This window comes from Pan troglodytes, chromosome 2, assembly GCF_028858775.2.
Source record: "Pan troglodytes isolate AG18354 chromosome 2, NHGRI_mPanTro3-v2.0_pri, whole genome shotgun sequence".
Lineage (NCBI taxonomy): Eukaryota > Metazoa > Chordata > Mammalia > Primates > Hominidae > Pan > Pan troglodytes.
This window is the reverse complement of record NC_086015.1, coordinates 75,479,400-75,494,420: the sequence shown is the minus strand read 5'-3', so window position 1 is coordinate 75,494,420 and position 15,021 is coordinate 75,479,400. Positions and strand designations below refer to the sequence as shown.

Here is a 15,021-nt window from a genome sequence, read left to right as displayed (position 1 = left end):
ACTGCCAGTTGGCTGGGCAGGAAGCGGTGGTTCCCTTACATGTGACTATGAATAGAAAGGTTTCCATGGATCTTGGAATCACGATGGAGGAAGGTGATGGTACTTTCCTTGAGGGTAGGTGACAGCTGAGGTGGGCTGTTGGCAGAGGAACGACTTGGCTGTAACAGGAATTGAAGAGAGACCAACTCTTTCTTTTTTAGTTGCTTGAAGTTGAAAGATGTAGAATGAGTGGCTTCTGGAAAAGGAGAGAGGGGACATCTTTAAGGGTAAAAGGCAAGTCTCTCCATTCATCCAGATGATGGTAGTGGAAGATGGTGGAGAGAGGTGAGCACTAAGGCCCAGGGGAAGGAGGAATGGAGTTTCTTCAGTACAGAAGGGAGATTCTGGAGTGTTCTGAAGCGGGCAGGATGATGGTCTATCTCATCCCCGAAGAGGCGAAGTGATCGGTTAGGTCAGTTGTTCTCTAGAGCAGGGTTTGGACATAGATGGGGGAATGGAGCAGACAGATGCCACAGGAAAAATCTCACTAGCCTGCGAGTTTCAAATGGAATATTCAGGAGATTGTTAGTGAAAAAGAGAGCAATAAACAAACAAACCAAAAAGGTTTCAGGTTGAGCCTCAGAGCTAGAAAAGTAATTACGTAATTCCCCATGTGTTCTAATTAGTCTAGTGGGTTTACTTAAAAATTTGTTTTTGAGCATAGATACCAATAAGTCCTCTGGTGAGTTGAAAGAAACCTTACTAGTGGAAGATTAATAAAAGGAATAGTGATTGGTTAGTTTTAGGGAACTTCACTGAAACAAAGTTAGTTAAATGGGCTTGCCCAAACCATGGAGGTTGGTGTAGTGACCCATTTGGTTAAATCTGGTGACCATTTTTTACCAGAACTTTATTAGAACTTAGCGCTAAAGACAGATGCTTATTTAGGGCACGTTTGAGTTATTATTATTATTATTATTATTTTAAAAACAGAAGTATTATTTGTTCTTCTTTTCCTAGCCTATGAATTGAGGTGGATTGGCATCTTATTTATGAGCTGACAAACACATACCTTTTTTTGCAGCTGATGTGCTTTTTTGAACTGGGTTCAGCATTGTCAAAAAGTTATTCACAGGAGTTGGTGATGGAGCCCGCTCCACCCACTTCTGTTCCCTTTCTATTTTGGTGCCATTTGCAACAAAGGAAACTAAGTTTGTAAATTAGAGAAGGATTGAAGCTCTCACAAATGCACTTCTTATCAGGTTGTGTAACAGATTAGACAGAGCAGGCTCCCTCTTGCTGTGGCACGTGGGACCCGAGGAAACATCCATGCAAACTCCATGAGGTGGCCTTGGCCAGGGGACTCCCAAGTTTTCTGGCCAATCTGATTTAGTTGCATTTAAAAACGAACAATTATGAAGATGTATATATCTGTATGTCTGTATGTTTATATGCACATATGTATACTTGTGCGTGTTTATATGTGTGCGTATATACATACGTATATTATGTGTGTGTATAAAATTGCCATTTAGCATTCTCAAACCAAGGGAGATCCAGTGGGCAACACATTGAATTTGACTTTTGCATAAGGGTCCCTGATGGAAATAGATGGCTTTTAGTTCTCTTAGGCCTTAAGTGGACTAGGGGAGGCAGAGGAGGGCTGAAAGAACCCAGAGAGAGGAGTTGTGTGGAGAGAGCTGCCTGGCAGGGTTGCCACTGGTCAAAGAGGGACTCAGAACTAGAGAAATGAATACCCCATCTTCTGTGGCGTCCTGAGATGAGAGCTCCCATTGGTTGGACAGAGAGCGGCCTTCTAGGACACAGAGCTGGGTGGGGGATAGTGAGTGGAGCCTCTGGAGAAGCAGATGGAAACCATCCAATGCATTTTGTTCTGGAAACAGCTATGCAAGGTAACTGCCATAACTCAACCAGGTAACCCATGGGAGAGGTCAAGGTGGGAAATGAACTCCTTCCTAGATCTTCAGGGTGGGGATAGAGCATCTAGCTTTAGAGCACTGGTTCTCAAAGGTTGGTGCCCGGATCAGTAGCATCAGTATCACCTGGGAACTTGCTAGAAATTCTCAGGCCCCATCTTGGACCTGTGGAATGCAAAACTGCAGGAGAGGCCCAGCAATCTGTGTTTTACAAACCCCCCTGGAGATTCTGGTGCTTGGTCAAGATGTCTGTGAGTTGCTGGAGGCTCAGCATATGATGTCAGTTTGCTGAGAGGGCCTTTGTTGGCATGCTCAGAAATGCCCGTGATGAGCATGTTGTCTGTTATCAATCCACTGCTTGAAATTCTGCAGTTCCTCAATCCTCTTTTTTTAGGATAGACATTCTTCAATAGAAATGGAATACTTGATTACATTTAGGCCATGGAGGCCAATACCCAGTGCAGTTCATTCCTTTAATTTTTAAGCTCTTCTCTCAGCTGTGCAGGCAAGTTCCAGGGCAGACTTTTGGAGGTTGAAAAATAGATGCAAATGCTGTCTGTGCTGTTGTTGTTTTCCTGGTGCCTGGCAGTGTTTGGTAAACAACTTGATTGCTAGGTCCCGGCCTCAGGGAACCACAGCTGCTCTTTCTAGCTCCCTGCAGACTTTTGTACTGAGCAGGGATTGCTTCAGGGAAAAATAAACAGGGGAGAACAAAACAAGAAAACATCACTTGTTGTTTTGTTTCTGCCTCTACCTGTTTTTCTAGAGCTGTTTTGCAACCACAGGCCCTGGGATTTGGGTTCCTTTGCTTTACAAAAACAAGGCAGGCCCCGGTGGCATTCCACGCTTCTCTCTCCATGGCTAGACTGTGGCATTTGGAGTAGCCACAGGACTTGGAAAGCATTGGAAAGGACTTAGTAGCCACTGCCAGAACGCATGCATTTTTAAATATGTAAATTGAAAAGGGAGAAAGCTTCATTCTTTCTAATGACCCCCAAGATGGTAATCTGGCTTTTCAAATCTCTAGGAAAACAGATTGAATATGGCACAATTAATGTTTCAGCACTTCTCGGCTTTTCTCTAAAATATTTTAATGGGCTTTTAATTTATTGCAGCTCTTGATTAGCAGGGTTGAGGCAGGGTTACTGCTGACCTCCTGGGCCAAGGTACTTCTGGGGCTGTAGTGAAGTGGAAAAGAACAAAGGTTTGATAGTGTTCTCAGCTGGAGCCTCCCAGGGATGAGCCCCTGGGGGTTCACTGAATAATTCCTTCCCCTAAAGTAGTCAGAGAGCAATGCAGTGTTCTTCAGATCTTTATCAGAGTTACCTGGGGTATCTGTTGGGTAGAACAGCAGATTCCTGGAACTTGTTTTAAGAATCTCTGGACTATGGAGGGTGGGAACTTGGGCTTCAAGCTGGTGCCTCCCTGCACACTCACATTTGCAGTCCATGGCCTTGGTGATTGATATTGCTACAGTGTAAATACCGTGAGCTGGGGTAGAAAGCAAGTGGGGGTACTGCTATATTTTAAAAAAATGTTTGAGACTTGCACATTGTTTGTTAGTGCATTTACTTTTCACTTACTCTACTTCACAAGTTGGCTGTTCCCTACCTTCTTAAATCAAAAAACTTTCTCCTGGAAATTGTTTCTTTTTGGTCTGAAGTAAGTCTTTTAGAATGTCCTTACAGAGAGGTGATAAACTTCTGTTTGTTTGAAAAAGCTTCTATTTCACCCTCAGCTTTAAGAGATAGTTTTTCTAGTTATACAATTCTACGTAGGCAGGTGGGGGTTTCTGTCATTTTTTTCTTTTCTTTTTTGTTTTTGCCTCTGTACTGTGGAAAGGATAATTTATTTGGGTATCTATCTTCTGGTATTTTTAAAAATTTCAGTTGCTGTATTTTTTTATGTCTAGAGTTCAGAACAGTTAAGTATTTTAGTTAGCTATGGGGTTCCATGAAGATGGAATTCAGTCCTGTGACTGTTGAATTCTTAACAACACACACACACACACACACACACACACTTCCACACACCACAATGGTGATTCACCCTTTATTTTTAGATATGCCTGGTTACTTTAAAATATTAGAAGTCAAATAAGACAGCACTAATGACCATACACATAGAGCATTGGTTTTTTTTGTCTTTTTGTTGTTGTTGTTTGTTTCTTTTGTTTTTTTAGACAGAGTCTTGCTCTGTTGCCAGGCTGGAGTGCATTGGCGCAATCTCGGCTCACTGCAACTTCCGACTCCCTGGATCAAGCGATTCTTCTGCCTCAGCCTCCCTAGTAGCTGGCGTCACCATACCCAGCTAATTTTTGTATTTTTAGTAGAGACGGGTTTTCACCATGTTGGCCAGTGTGGTCTTGATCTCCTGACCTCGTGATCCGCCCGCCTCGGCCTCCCAAAGTGCTGGGATTACAGGCGTGAGCCACTGTGGCCGGCCACATAGAGTATTGTTTAACCGATTTATGTCTTAGCTAGAAAGCTGCTACTCACTCCAGTCCGAATGAAAACGAAACTCCCACAGGAAACCTCCACCAGCCCTCTCCTCATGGCTGATCTTTGCTGTTGACTTGCCTACTCCTCACCCCCAAGCCTTCGAGTATAATATTCTGACCTGTGAAATGCGTTTTCCACCCAATCTTCCAATTCCTCCCAAAACCTCAAGATAATGAATTCTTCTAGAAAGCTCTTATCTGCCCAGACACCTACTGTGCTTTTCTGTGTCACCCGTACTGCTTCTCTGTGCTTCTGAATCACTCTGGAATCATAAAACTGGAGACAGTGCATGACCTCATCCATCCTTTGCTACAGGGATTGCAACATGTTTGTTTTGTTTAAATATAACTTATTTAAAAAGTTAGCTGCCATCTTTGAAAAATTCTGGAATTTTACTAAATAGAAATCTAGATTACTGCCTTTATTTGTAGAATTGAAAGCTCTTGAGGTTCTTGAGGGTATGTTCCCATGTGGCAGTAGTTGGAGGGGGAAGTACAATGGCTTCCCCCTTGAAGCTGATGAAGTGAGGATTTCTCAGCTTGCCACATTCCTTCCCTCTCCCTGTTACCTTACACCTGGCCTTCCTCGCTCATTTGCATTACCTGCCTGTTACAAAATGTGGCCCATGATTGTTAGTACCAGCATGGTCAGGTAGTGCCAAAATTCACTTGAGCAAGCCTGAGTCAGAAGGGCATATCACAAAAACTCAGGACTTTTATATTAGGGTATTGGCTGGAAAATATAGAGTTCCCATGCGCACAAGCTTTATAGAGTTGAGTCAGGCTACTAAAACTCCCTGTGCCTCAGTTTTCTTATCCACATATTGAGTTTAAAATAATAATATCTGCTAAGAACTTTGTTGTAAGAATAGAATGAAATAATGATTATAAAAGACTTAATACCCAGTACATAATGAGTTTTCAACAAATGGCAATTATATTTTTAGAGAGTACCGAAAAGTTACTTCTTTCAATTGTTGATTCATTTATTCACTCAAAAGATACATATTGAGTACCTGCTATGAGCTGGGAATTTTTCTGAAATTTTGGAGCATTGCGATGAAAAGAAATAGTTCTTTTATCTAATTGAGCTTATATTCTAGTGGGGAAGACAAATGAGCAAATAGATCAGGGCGAAAGCTCTGAAGTAAGCACATAGGATGATATAATTGAGACTAACTTGGAACCTAACTTAAGTAGGTGGGCAGGACAAGCTTTTTGAAGTGGCCTTTGTCCCTAAGTCCCAGTACTGAGAAGGGACCAGTTGTGTAAAGAATGGGCTCATGGCATCTTGGGAAGCTGAGATAGCAAGTGCACCAGCCCTGAGATGGGAAGACACTTGCCTTGCTTGAAACAAAAGGAGGACCACTGTATCTACATTGGTTATAGTTTGGGATTGGGTTGGTAGTTAAGGCAGCGTCAGAGAAGTAGAAAGTGGCCAGATTATGTAGGGCCCTCAGGCCATGGAAAGAAATTCAAATTTTATCCTAAAGATGGTAAACAACTTCAGCCCATTTCTTCATTTCTTTTCTTTTTCTTTTTTTTTTTTCTATGTGACATAGACTTCATGGCTTTAGGGAGCATGTCTGAGCCTTGGAAGTACTTCTTGGATCTCAAAGCTGCTTGGAGGCTTGGAGAATAGGACTTTGCCATTTGACTCGAAGTGTGGTCCATGATTGGTAGTATCAGCATCTCCTGGTAGTTTTCTAGAAATGCAGAATCTCAGGCCCACTCCAGATCTAGTGAATCAGAGTCTTCGGGGATGGGTCCCAGGAATCTGTATTTTGAAATGCTCTCCAAAAGATGCTTATGCACAGAAGTTTGAGAAGCATCAATCTAGAATACATCTGGACAGATTTCTACAGGACATGGAGCTATGCTCATTGGAGAGGAATGGAAGGCTTTCCTGGGCACCCAGGGGATGCTGCCAGCCGCCGGGATGCTGGCTCAATAGGGTTAGGTACTGGTGCCAGGCTTAGCATTCTAAGCGCTTGAAAAACTCTCTGGTCACAGCACATCTTCAGTGTTGATGGCAGGTCAGCATGAGAGTGAATCATGGTAAAAACAAAACAAAAACCAAAAATCTCTTTTTAATCAGGAAGCTTAAAGGAGAAGTTAATTAGTTTAAAGTATTTAGAAGAAATGTGCTTCTTTCAAAAAGACAGAAGCTTAGAGGTAGAAGGAACTTGAAGAGCATCGGTTAATGCCCTGACCCTACAGGTGAAGAGACTGGAATCGAGATGATAAATGGCTCTCCTGGGGCCACACTAGTGACTGAAGACCATACCGGGTCCAGAACTCAGGCTTCTCAGCTTTTGAGCCCTGACCATCGCACCGTATGTGCTTTCTTGATGGAAACATCTCCATGAGTATTGCTCTTTATGTAATCCATAATCATTTTTAGAATAAAATAGAATTATTTTGGAGAAAAAAATGATGATTACCTTTCCTACTAGTTTTAATGTTCATTATTAGTACTAGTATTTCTAAAATAATTTAAAATTATTTAAATTTTTACTTTTTTTGTTCTTCGAAAAAGATCATAACTTAATAGGGAATAGTACATTTATCTGTGTAATATTTTAGTTAAAACAGTTTATTGTTACCTGAAGACTTGATAATGGGAAGTGGTATTTTCATATGCTAAAATATTTAAAATATTTGGTACAAAGCCCATAATAAATAACAACTTTACAGTGTACGTGTTGAAGTGATTAGTAAATGTATCTTTCAAAACAGTATTTCCGGTTCATATTTAACAGCATCACACTTGATGTATTGACATACCCTGGCTTGAACGGTGTTTTCCCCTACCTCAAGAATCTATGTCTTGCTGTTTTCAAGTGTAAGGAAGTGGTGGTTTTAGAAGTTACATCTTAGTTATGTGTAAAAAATATTTTTGTGTTGCAGTGTCCCAGAAGCTTTTGTTGACAATTCCAGTTTCCGAACAAAACATTTCGGCAATGGTGAGGGCTTCGATCCCTTCTCTGATTTGCTGTCAGCCATGAACGGATGGATGTGATGCCTGCTAGCCAAAAGGGTGAGTGAATGAATGTTTGTGATTATTCATCTGAAAATTCACAAGACAAAAAGTCCTTCAAGACAGTTGCCCACCCAGGATGAGAGATTCTTATCTTGAAAGAAGGGACAAACTCTGTCATTGTTTTCTGGTGTAATCTTTTCAGATAATTCCTGCGGTGATCTGAGGATTTATAAAAGGCATAATAGGACATAGGATAACTTACTCTGTTGGCTTGTTTGTTTTAATCATACTCTGAAGGATGGACTATCTCAGTTTTGGTCCATGTGCAACATTGAATGAGTAATTGTTTTTTTGGTCCCATTACAACTTGGTGATAACATGAGCCACCAAGAAATAAGACAATAACTTTTTCATCTTGAGTTTTAGGGAAAATTTGAGTCTAATTTGTTCCTTGAGAGAGTCCTATCCCAAACTTTTTGTATGATCAGGACTTATGAGAAAGCCAAAGGATTGGAAACTTGGGATTTTCAAAGATTTTTTGAAAGACTTCTGGAAATTTTTTTGTATCATAATTTACCTCATTAGGTTATTCATTGACTTTTTAGGGGGAGTTTAGAAAGGACATGATGATATTTTTCTCTAAGTGTGTTTTCCATCCATCCTGTTCCTCAGCAATGAATGACTCCCCCTGTAGTAATGAACACTGTGACTTGTCATTAGCAGAGACAATGATTGGTTGAGGCCAGGCATTTTGGGTGACAACTCTGACATCATTTGTGGTAGCCTTGCCATTGGATGAGGTCAGTTTCATGGAGAACCTTATCATTTCAGGGTTTGTATTGAATAGCATTTAATTGGTAAGACCCTCATCTTTTTCTGTCTTAGTGCAGTAATATTGGAAGCAAATTCTAAATAATGGAGAGAAGTGTAGTGAAGCAGAAAGGGCACTGTATTGGGAGTTGGGAGGCTTAATAGTAACCTGGCATGGGGCAAATTAGGCTCTCTCTTTGATTTTTTTTCTTTTTTTTTTTTTTGGAGACGGAGTTTCCCAATTGTTCCAGGCTGGAGTGCAGTGGCGCGATCTCGGCTCACTGCAACCTCCGCCTCTCAGGTTCAAGCAATTTTTCTGCCTCAGCCTCCCAAGTAGCTGAGATTACAGGCGCCCGCCATCATGCCTGGCTAATTTTTGTATTTTTAGGAGAGACAGGGTTTCACCACATTGGCCAGGCTGGTCTCAAACTCCTGACCTCAGGTGATCCGCCTGTCTCAGCCTCCTAAAGTGCTGGGATTACAGGTGTGAGCCACTGTGCCTGGCTTGATTTTCTATATCTAAAACAAAGCATGTAGGTTAGAGGATCCTATCCTATCAGTGTTGTTGAGGCCCTGGAAATTATCTATTTAAATACCTCAGTTTACAAATGGGACAGCTTAAGTCATGAGTCTAGGTGGGATGGCTAAGTCCCTGGGGTTGGTCTGGACTGGACCATAGCTATTTGGTCATCATTCAGTGGTTCTTTCTAGCTTATTTCAATTACAGAGATTAAGACATCCTGCCCATTTAGCTTTTTAAGCCTCCTCTGATGATATGTCTAAGACAGTATTATGCATTCAATTATTTGGGCCATATTTGTGAAGATTTTATAGCTAGAGGTCATTTTGATGAATCCTTCCCCTTGTATACATTAAAAAATACTTTAGTTTTATTGTCCAGAGAAACTGTGTTCATAGTGAAGCAACCGGCTCAAATATTAGAGACCAGATGATTTTCAAAGAGCTATTGGCTCGAAAAGGCACTTCCTGCCACAGTTTGTTAACTGATAACTTGTACTTTGCATTTGGTTCTGCTGGAGCTAGAGAGAGAGAAAAAAAAAATCCAGCCTCCTGTCTTCCCTACAGTATTACTTCTGTCAGTGGCAAGAAATAAGGCAAATAGTAAACAGTAACACACGGGCAAGGATGTCCACAATGAAAAGAAATGGTTAATGGAGTCATGAAATTTTAGAGCTGTTAGTGATCTTTGATGTTTTTACTGGGTGGCCTTGGGCAAGTTGTTCGGTTCTGTCACCTGTGAACTCCTGAGGTTTTCTGTTGCTATGCATGTATGATAGACTTTTGTGGATGGTCTGTAGATTAGTGAACAGGCAGCACATGCTAAGAAAAGTCATATCTTGGCTGGGCATGGTGGCTCACGCCTGTCATCACAGCACTTTGGGAGGCCGAGGTGGGTAGGTCACCTAAGGTCAGGAGTTCAAGACCAGCCTGACCAATATGGTGCAACCTCATCCCTCCCAAAAATACAAAAGTTAGCTGGGCGTGGTGGCGGGTGCCTGTAGTCCCAGCTACTTGAGAGGCTGAGACAGGAGAATTCCTTGAACCCAGGAGGTGGAGGTTGCAGTGAGCTGAGATCGTGCCACTGCACTCCAGCCTGGTTGAGAAAGTGAGACTCCGTCTCAAAATAATAATAATAATAAACAAAAGTCATATCTTTAGGAATTCAGGTAGAGTTGAGAACAAAGCCTTGGTCTGTTTCATATACACATGAGAATTCATCAAAGGGGTTAGAATTCTGAAGGTATTGAAATAACAACAAACTCAGGTTTTTGGTTACCTGTCATCTCTGTCTTTGGTATTGAGAGAGTCTGACTCAATCTCACTATTACAAAATTGATATATGAAATTTAACAAAACCACATGAATGGATTTGTTGAAGATGAGGCTCATTTTATTCATTAATTTCAATTGGATTTGGCCATTATTTGAAAAATCCATCTGAAGAACTGTAATGAAAATGATATCTGTTTTGAAAAAATGTTCTTTTAGGCCTAGTGGAATACTAGATTTTTTGTAAATAAGGCAGTTCTTAGTATTTATCAGACTTTTAAAAACTTCCCTTCTCAGTATTTTTTAGTAGAAGGTAGAGGTGCCTGAAATCCTGTGAGCTGGACCATATGTTCTGATTTTCTATTCTCCTCCCATTTTTTTTTTTTTAAGACAGAGTTTTGCTCTTGTCACCCAGGCTGGAATGCAATGGCACAATCTCAGCTCACTGCAACCTCCACTTCCTGGGTTCAAGTGATTCTCCTCCCTCAGCCTCCCAATTAGCTGGGATTGCAGGTGCCCACCACCACACCCAGCTAATTTTTGTATCTTTTAGTAGAGACAGGGTTTAATTATGTTGGCCAGGCTGGTCTCGAACTCCTGACCTCAGGTGATCTGTCCACCTGAGCCTCCCGAAGTTCTAGGAATACAGGTGTGAGGCACTGTGCCTGGCCCCATTTTTTTCTCAAGGTGCATTTCCAAGGCTTGCTCAGAGGACTCACTCTCTTCCTCTGTGCTGCAGTGACTGGCCTTCCGTGCATTATGCATCTGATAGTTAGTCATTCCATTGTCAAACATTTATTCACAGTCCTGTGCCTTTTAGAACTTTACAGTTTATTGAACAAGCAAAAGAAGCACCAATTAATTGTTACAGCTGATAATTTGGAGTCTTTAGGCTTGAAATAAACTCTAATTCTGAGTGAAGTGTTTCATGGTAAGTGTCCTCCTGGTAGACCAGGGTCAGAGTCACAGAGGTAGGCATCCAGAACAACAAATTGCTTCACTCAAACACAAGGAAATGAAACCATGAAATAAAAGGTTTGCACAAATAGATCATTATGGCCAACTTTTTAAGGTCAGAAGATGGGTAATGTACTCGATTGATGCCGGCGGTAACCATGCTTGCATAACAAATTAACTTAGAGGCAGGAGACAGCGAAAGAAGGGCTGAGCACTTCGTATCTCTCTTTGTGCTGTGGTTCTTTAATGCCACCGTTCACCAGGAAGGAGTCAGAGTTGACTCCTGTTTCCTGGTGTGAAGCTTTAGTTGACACTGGTACCTATAGGATGCACATCACAGGACTTCCAGAGTGAAGGCTGGCAATGCCTGCTGCATATTTAATAGGCAGTTAGCCACAGTCTTATTAATAAATGTGATCATAGCAATTTGCATTTGCATAGAGTTGTTTTGAGAAGGGCTGACTAGAGATGGCGAATGTGTTGGTTTGTTCGTCTGTCTCTGCTCTGTCATTGCATCGTCTCTACCACTAGGTTGTCCCTTGCTGGTAGATCTGGTGAAAAGACATAAGCGTCATGCAACATTCATTGTTATGTGTTATTTGCTTACAACTGTTTTCCCTTATTTGCCCAGCCTTCCTCTTTTGATGTCTCTCATAATCAAATTGCTACCTTTTGACTTACTAGGAAGAGATAAATACATGGGCAAATGCATCCTTCTCACCAAAGACTTGGTGAAGGGCTACTTTTTTGGCTGGGAGTTCCTTTCTTTTTAAAATAAAACTCGAGAATATGGACTTTCCGTGACCGGTTTTGGGGTGGGGCGGTGGTGGCGCAGCTTCCAGAAGGTATGTGCAGCTGGCAGGTACCTTGGGCCAGGAGAGCCAGCCGACAGGGTTCCTTTCTCGTCTGCCATGTGCTGCAGCCTGTCAGGGGGCCAGCCCACTGTGTTGTGCTTAAACTTCCAGTCTCTGGAATTTTGACTTTGAAAAGTAATTTTAACAATTTAATAAACTACATAATATGTTTTATAAGCTGGAGCGAATGATCTTAAGTATTTTGGTCTCTTTCATAACACAATGAACCTAATATTGGTAAAAATACAGATCTTCACTCACACCATAAAGAGAGGCTAGATTTAATAAGCAGTTATGAGTGCTGGCAGCTGCCTATCAGATTGTATCACTCGGGCTCCCGCATGCGAAGACAGTGTCAACTTATATTTTATCTGTGAAGTATTTTCGATGCGTTTATTTTGCCTTTCTCTCCAGTTCCTAACCCAATACAAGTAATGTAATTGGCTAAATATTTTCCACATAGCTAACTGGCTAGGGGCCAAGGTGGAAACCATTGTCTGGCTTGATGAAGATCAGAAATTAACATGACATTTACGTGGAGGTAATGGAATATATTAGTAATGTAGTAATTCAGGATGGTGAGAGACAGTGTCCATCCCTTCCTGCCCATAAGCAGCAGGAGGTGTTCAGCAGCTGATGAAAGAACCTCCACACCCCCACCCCAGTTCCCTAGTACCACACAGCAGTAGTCAGCCCATCCCTGTGTCAAATTTACTTTTAAGTTCTTCAGACAGAACTGTAAGACAAACTAATGAATTATTCCATTTGTCAATTAAAAAATAAACCCCCCAACTCCTATTTTAAGATTAAATTCCAATTAGAAGGTTGCATTTAATTCAGAAGCTATAACATTGTTTTAATGAATTCTGTTGGAGGTGACAGTTTATATGAGATAAATTTATATGGTGTAGATAGATATAAATTCATTGGATAATGTTAAACATGTTACTTCATATATATTAGCTGTGAAATTTATTTCTTCTCTGGTTAGGTCCCTAAGGAGGTAGAGTCAAAGGGAAAAACATATCTTCAAAGAAAGAACCCTTTCTGTCCTTTCAGATATTTGCTCTAAAACAGCCTTTTCTCACTTTTATTAAAAAAAATCTGTTAAATTTCTGCATTAACTGAATTTATGATTCTTGGTGTATGCTATTTATAAAATTGAATATAGGTTTTATGATATAGGAAATTAGTCTAGGAATGAGAATATGATCCAACTTTGTAATAAAGGTAATCTGCATTTATATTGCAGGTATTTTCCATTCCTCTCTAAGCCCCTTACGGGATTATACACACATTTTTCTGGACATACAAATTCACCATAAACTTTTAATGTATTGGGCAGACTTTTGTTCACATGATACCTACACAAAACATCAAACCTTTTGGCTAAATTAGAGGTGGCAAACATTCTTGACACACTTTCGATTTTATAGTTCCCCTTTTCTGTGCCCATCCTGTGCCTTGGCAGACATCATTGAATTGGTCATATTCTTTCCTTTACTGAGTGTAGATGTGGCCTCAGAATTATTCCACCTAAATTCTTGTAGGCAGGCTTACAGAGTCACCATTTACATTTACAATGCAGTGTATAAGGTATAAGGCCGGGGCTTTTGAGTGATCTTTGCAGTTTGTCTTTGTATACCCAGTACTTACCCTAATATCTGGCAGACAGTTTTTAAACAGTCCATATTTCACATATTAATGAAAGAATCTGGTCTGGGTGCTGTGGCTCATGCCCGTAATCCCAACACTGGGAAGCCAAGGTGGAAGGATTGCTTGAGGCCGGGAGTTTGAGACCAGCCTGGGCAATATGTGTGTACCACATTGACTTGTTAGGTAGTTTATTTTCTACCCTTCAACTGGTTTTTGTGTTATGTCTGTGAAATATTATAGTTTTGTAGTGTTTTTTTTTTTCAATTTGCGTAACTTTGGAAAAGACAAGAATGTGTCTATGTCGCTCTCTTTTTACCTATGTATCAACTGAGGCTCTAACATAGCAAGGAAGTGGTGATGTGAGAGCCAAACCCAGACTTTCACTCTCTGGGTGCAGTTGCTTTCTCATGGGGAGAGGCACATACATGCCGGGTGCTGACCGGTGCAGGGCAAGTTTCTTACATTTTCCTTTTGCATATTAATCTTAGTTCTTATCAATACACCAAAGCAAGCTGTACCAGGGAGGAAGGCATTTAGCTATTATATTTTAAATGATATCTTCCGTGATGTAAAATTCTAGGAACTTAAACTCCATTGCATGTTGTTTTTGAAAATATTCTGTTTTCTGTTAAGTTGGTTCAAGTAATGCACAGAAGCAAAGAGAAGGAAATTTCCATTCAGTTTATATGCAGGCTGCTGAGCTGCCTGTTGAGAATTGCCGTCATTTTATTCTGTCTTCAAGAAAAGTAAGCAATTAGTACATATAAGCTATCATTTAGCTAATGTACGTTTTAATTTTATTTCAATATGTTGCATATTATTATTTCTTTTGGTCATGAAAAGCAGAGTTCGGAAGAGTGATTGTGGTGAACACGTGAATTGTTACCCTCTTGGCCCGTAATAATAGGATGATACGGTTGACTTTGATTAAGGATGACAAAATCAGCAGGCCCCCGAAACAGCAGGCCTGTTCTGATGGTGGCTTTTGGATTTTTCCCTACAGATATTTTATGTAGCACCATCCAATGGATTGGAATAGGCTCATGAGATAAAATCTTTTTATTCCTTCTGTATTCGATCAGATTTTAGTAATATTTATAACAAACAATTAGAGAGCTATTCATCAGGCACTTACTTTTCCTATGTTGGTTCAAGTATCACCTTGGTTATCTTATTGAACCTTAACAACATCTCTGTGTTCTAGGTATTATTCTGGTTTTAATGTTGAGAAGAGAGAAGGTTAGTGCATAAGTCACCTGCTCAGAATTGCATAGCAAGAGTGAGAAGTGGGTTTTATTCCAAGTTGGGCCAATTTCAAAACCTTTGTCTTAACCATGAGGACATGCTACTTCCTCATCTTTGAATAGATTCCGTGGTTCTTTAAGGTCTTTTTGATTTAGGCAGAGAAGATTTTGTAGTTTATACTTGTCTTTGTGAAAGAGATGGAATCTGACTTATTTAAAACAGCAGCTTCATCTGCAAGATTTTTATAGAGCCAGCAATGTAAAAGGGAATGGCTTCCTCCAAAAATTTTCTCCAAAATATTCCTCACCT

The 15,021-nt window shown here is 40.6% G+C and overlaps 1 protein-coding gene across 14 annotated transcripts in view; it reads left to right on the top strand.

The window, feature by feature from the left end:
• The window catches only part of FOXP1 (forkhead box P1), a 629,627-nt gene that overhangs the window by 83,416 nt on the left and 531,190 nt on the right, over positions 1 to 15,021 (top strand). For all 14 annotated transcript variants that reach the window (XR_010155275.1, XM_054682054.1, XM_063806001.1 and 11 more), the window contains one exon: positions 7,327 to 7,456. The gene's annotated coding sequence lies outside the window, so the exon portion shown is untranslated. The remainder of the gene's footprint in view (positions 1 to 7,326; positions 7,457 to 15,021) is intronic.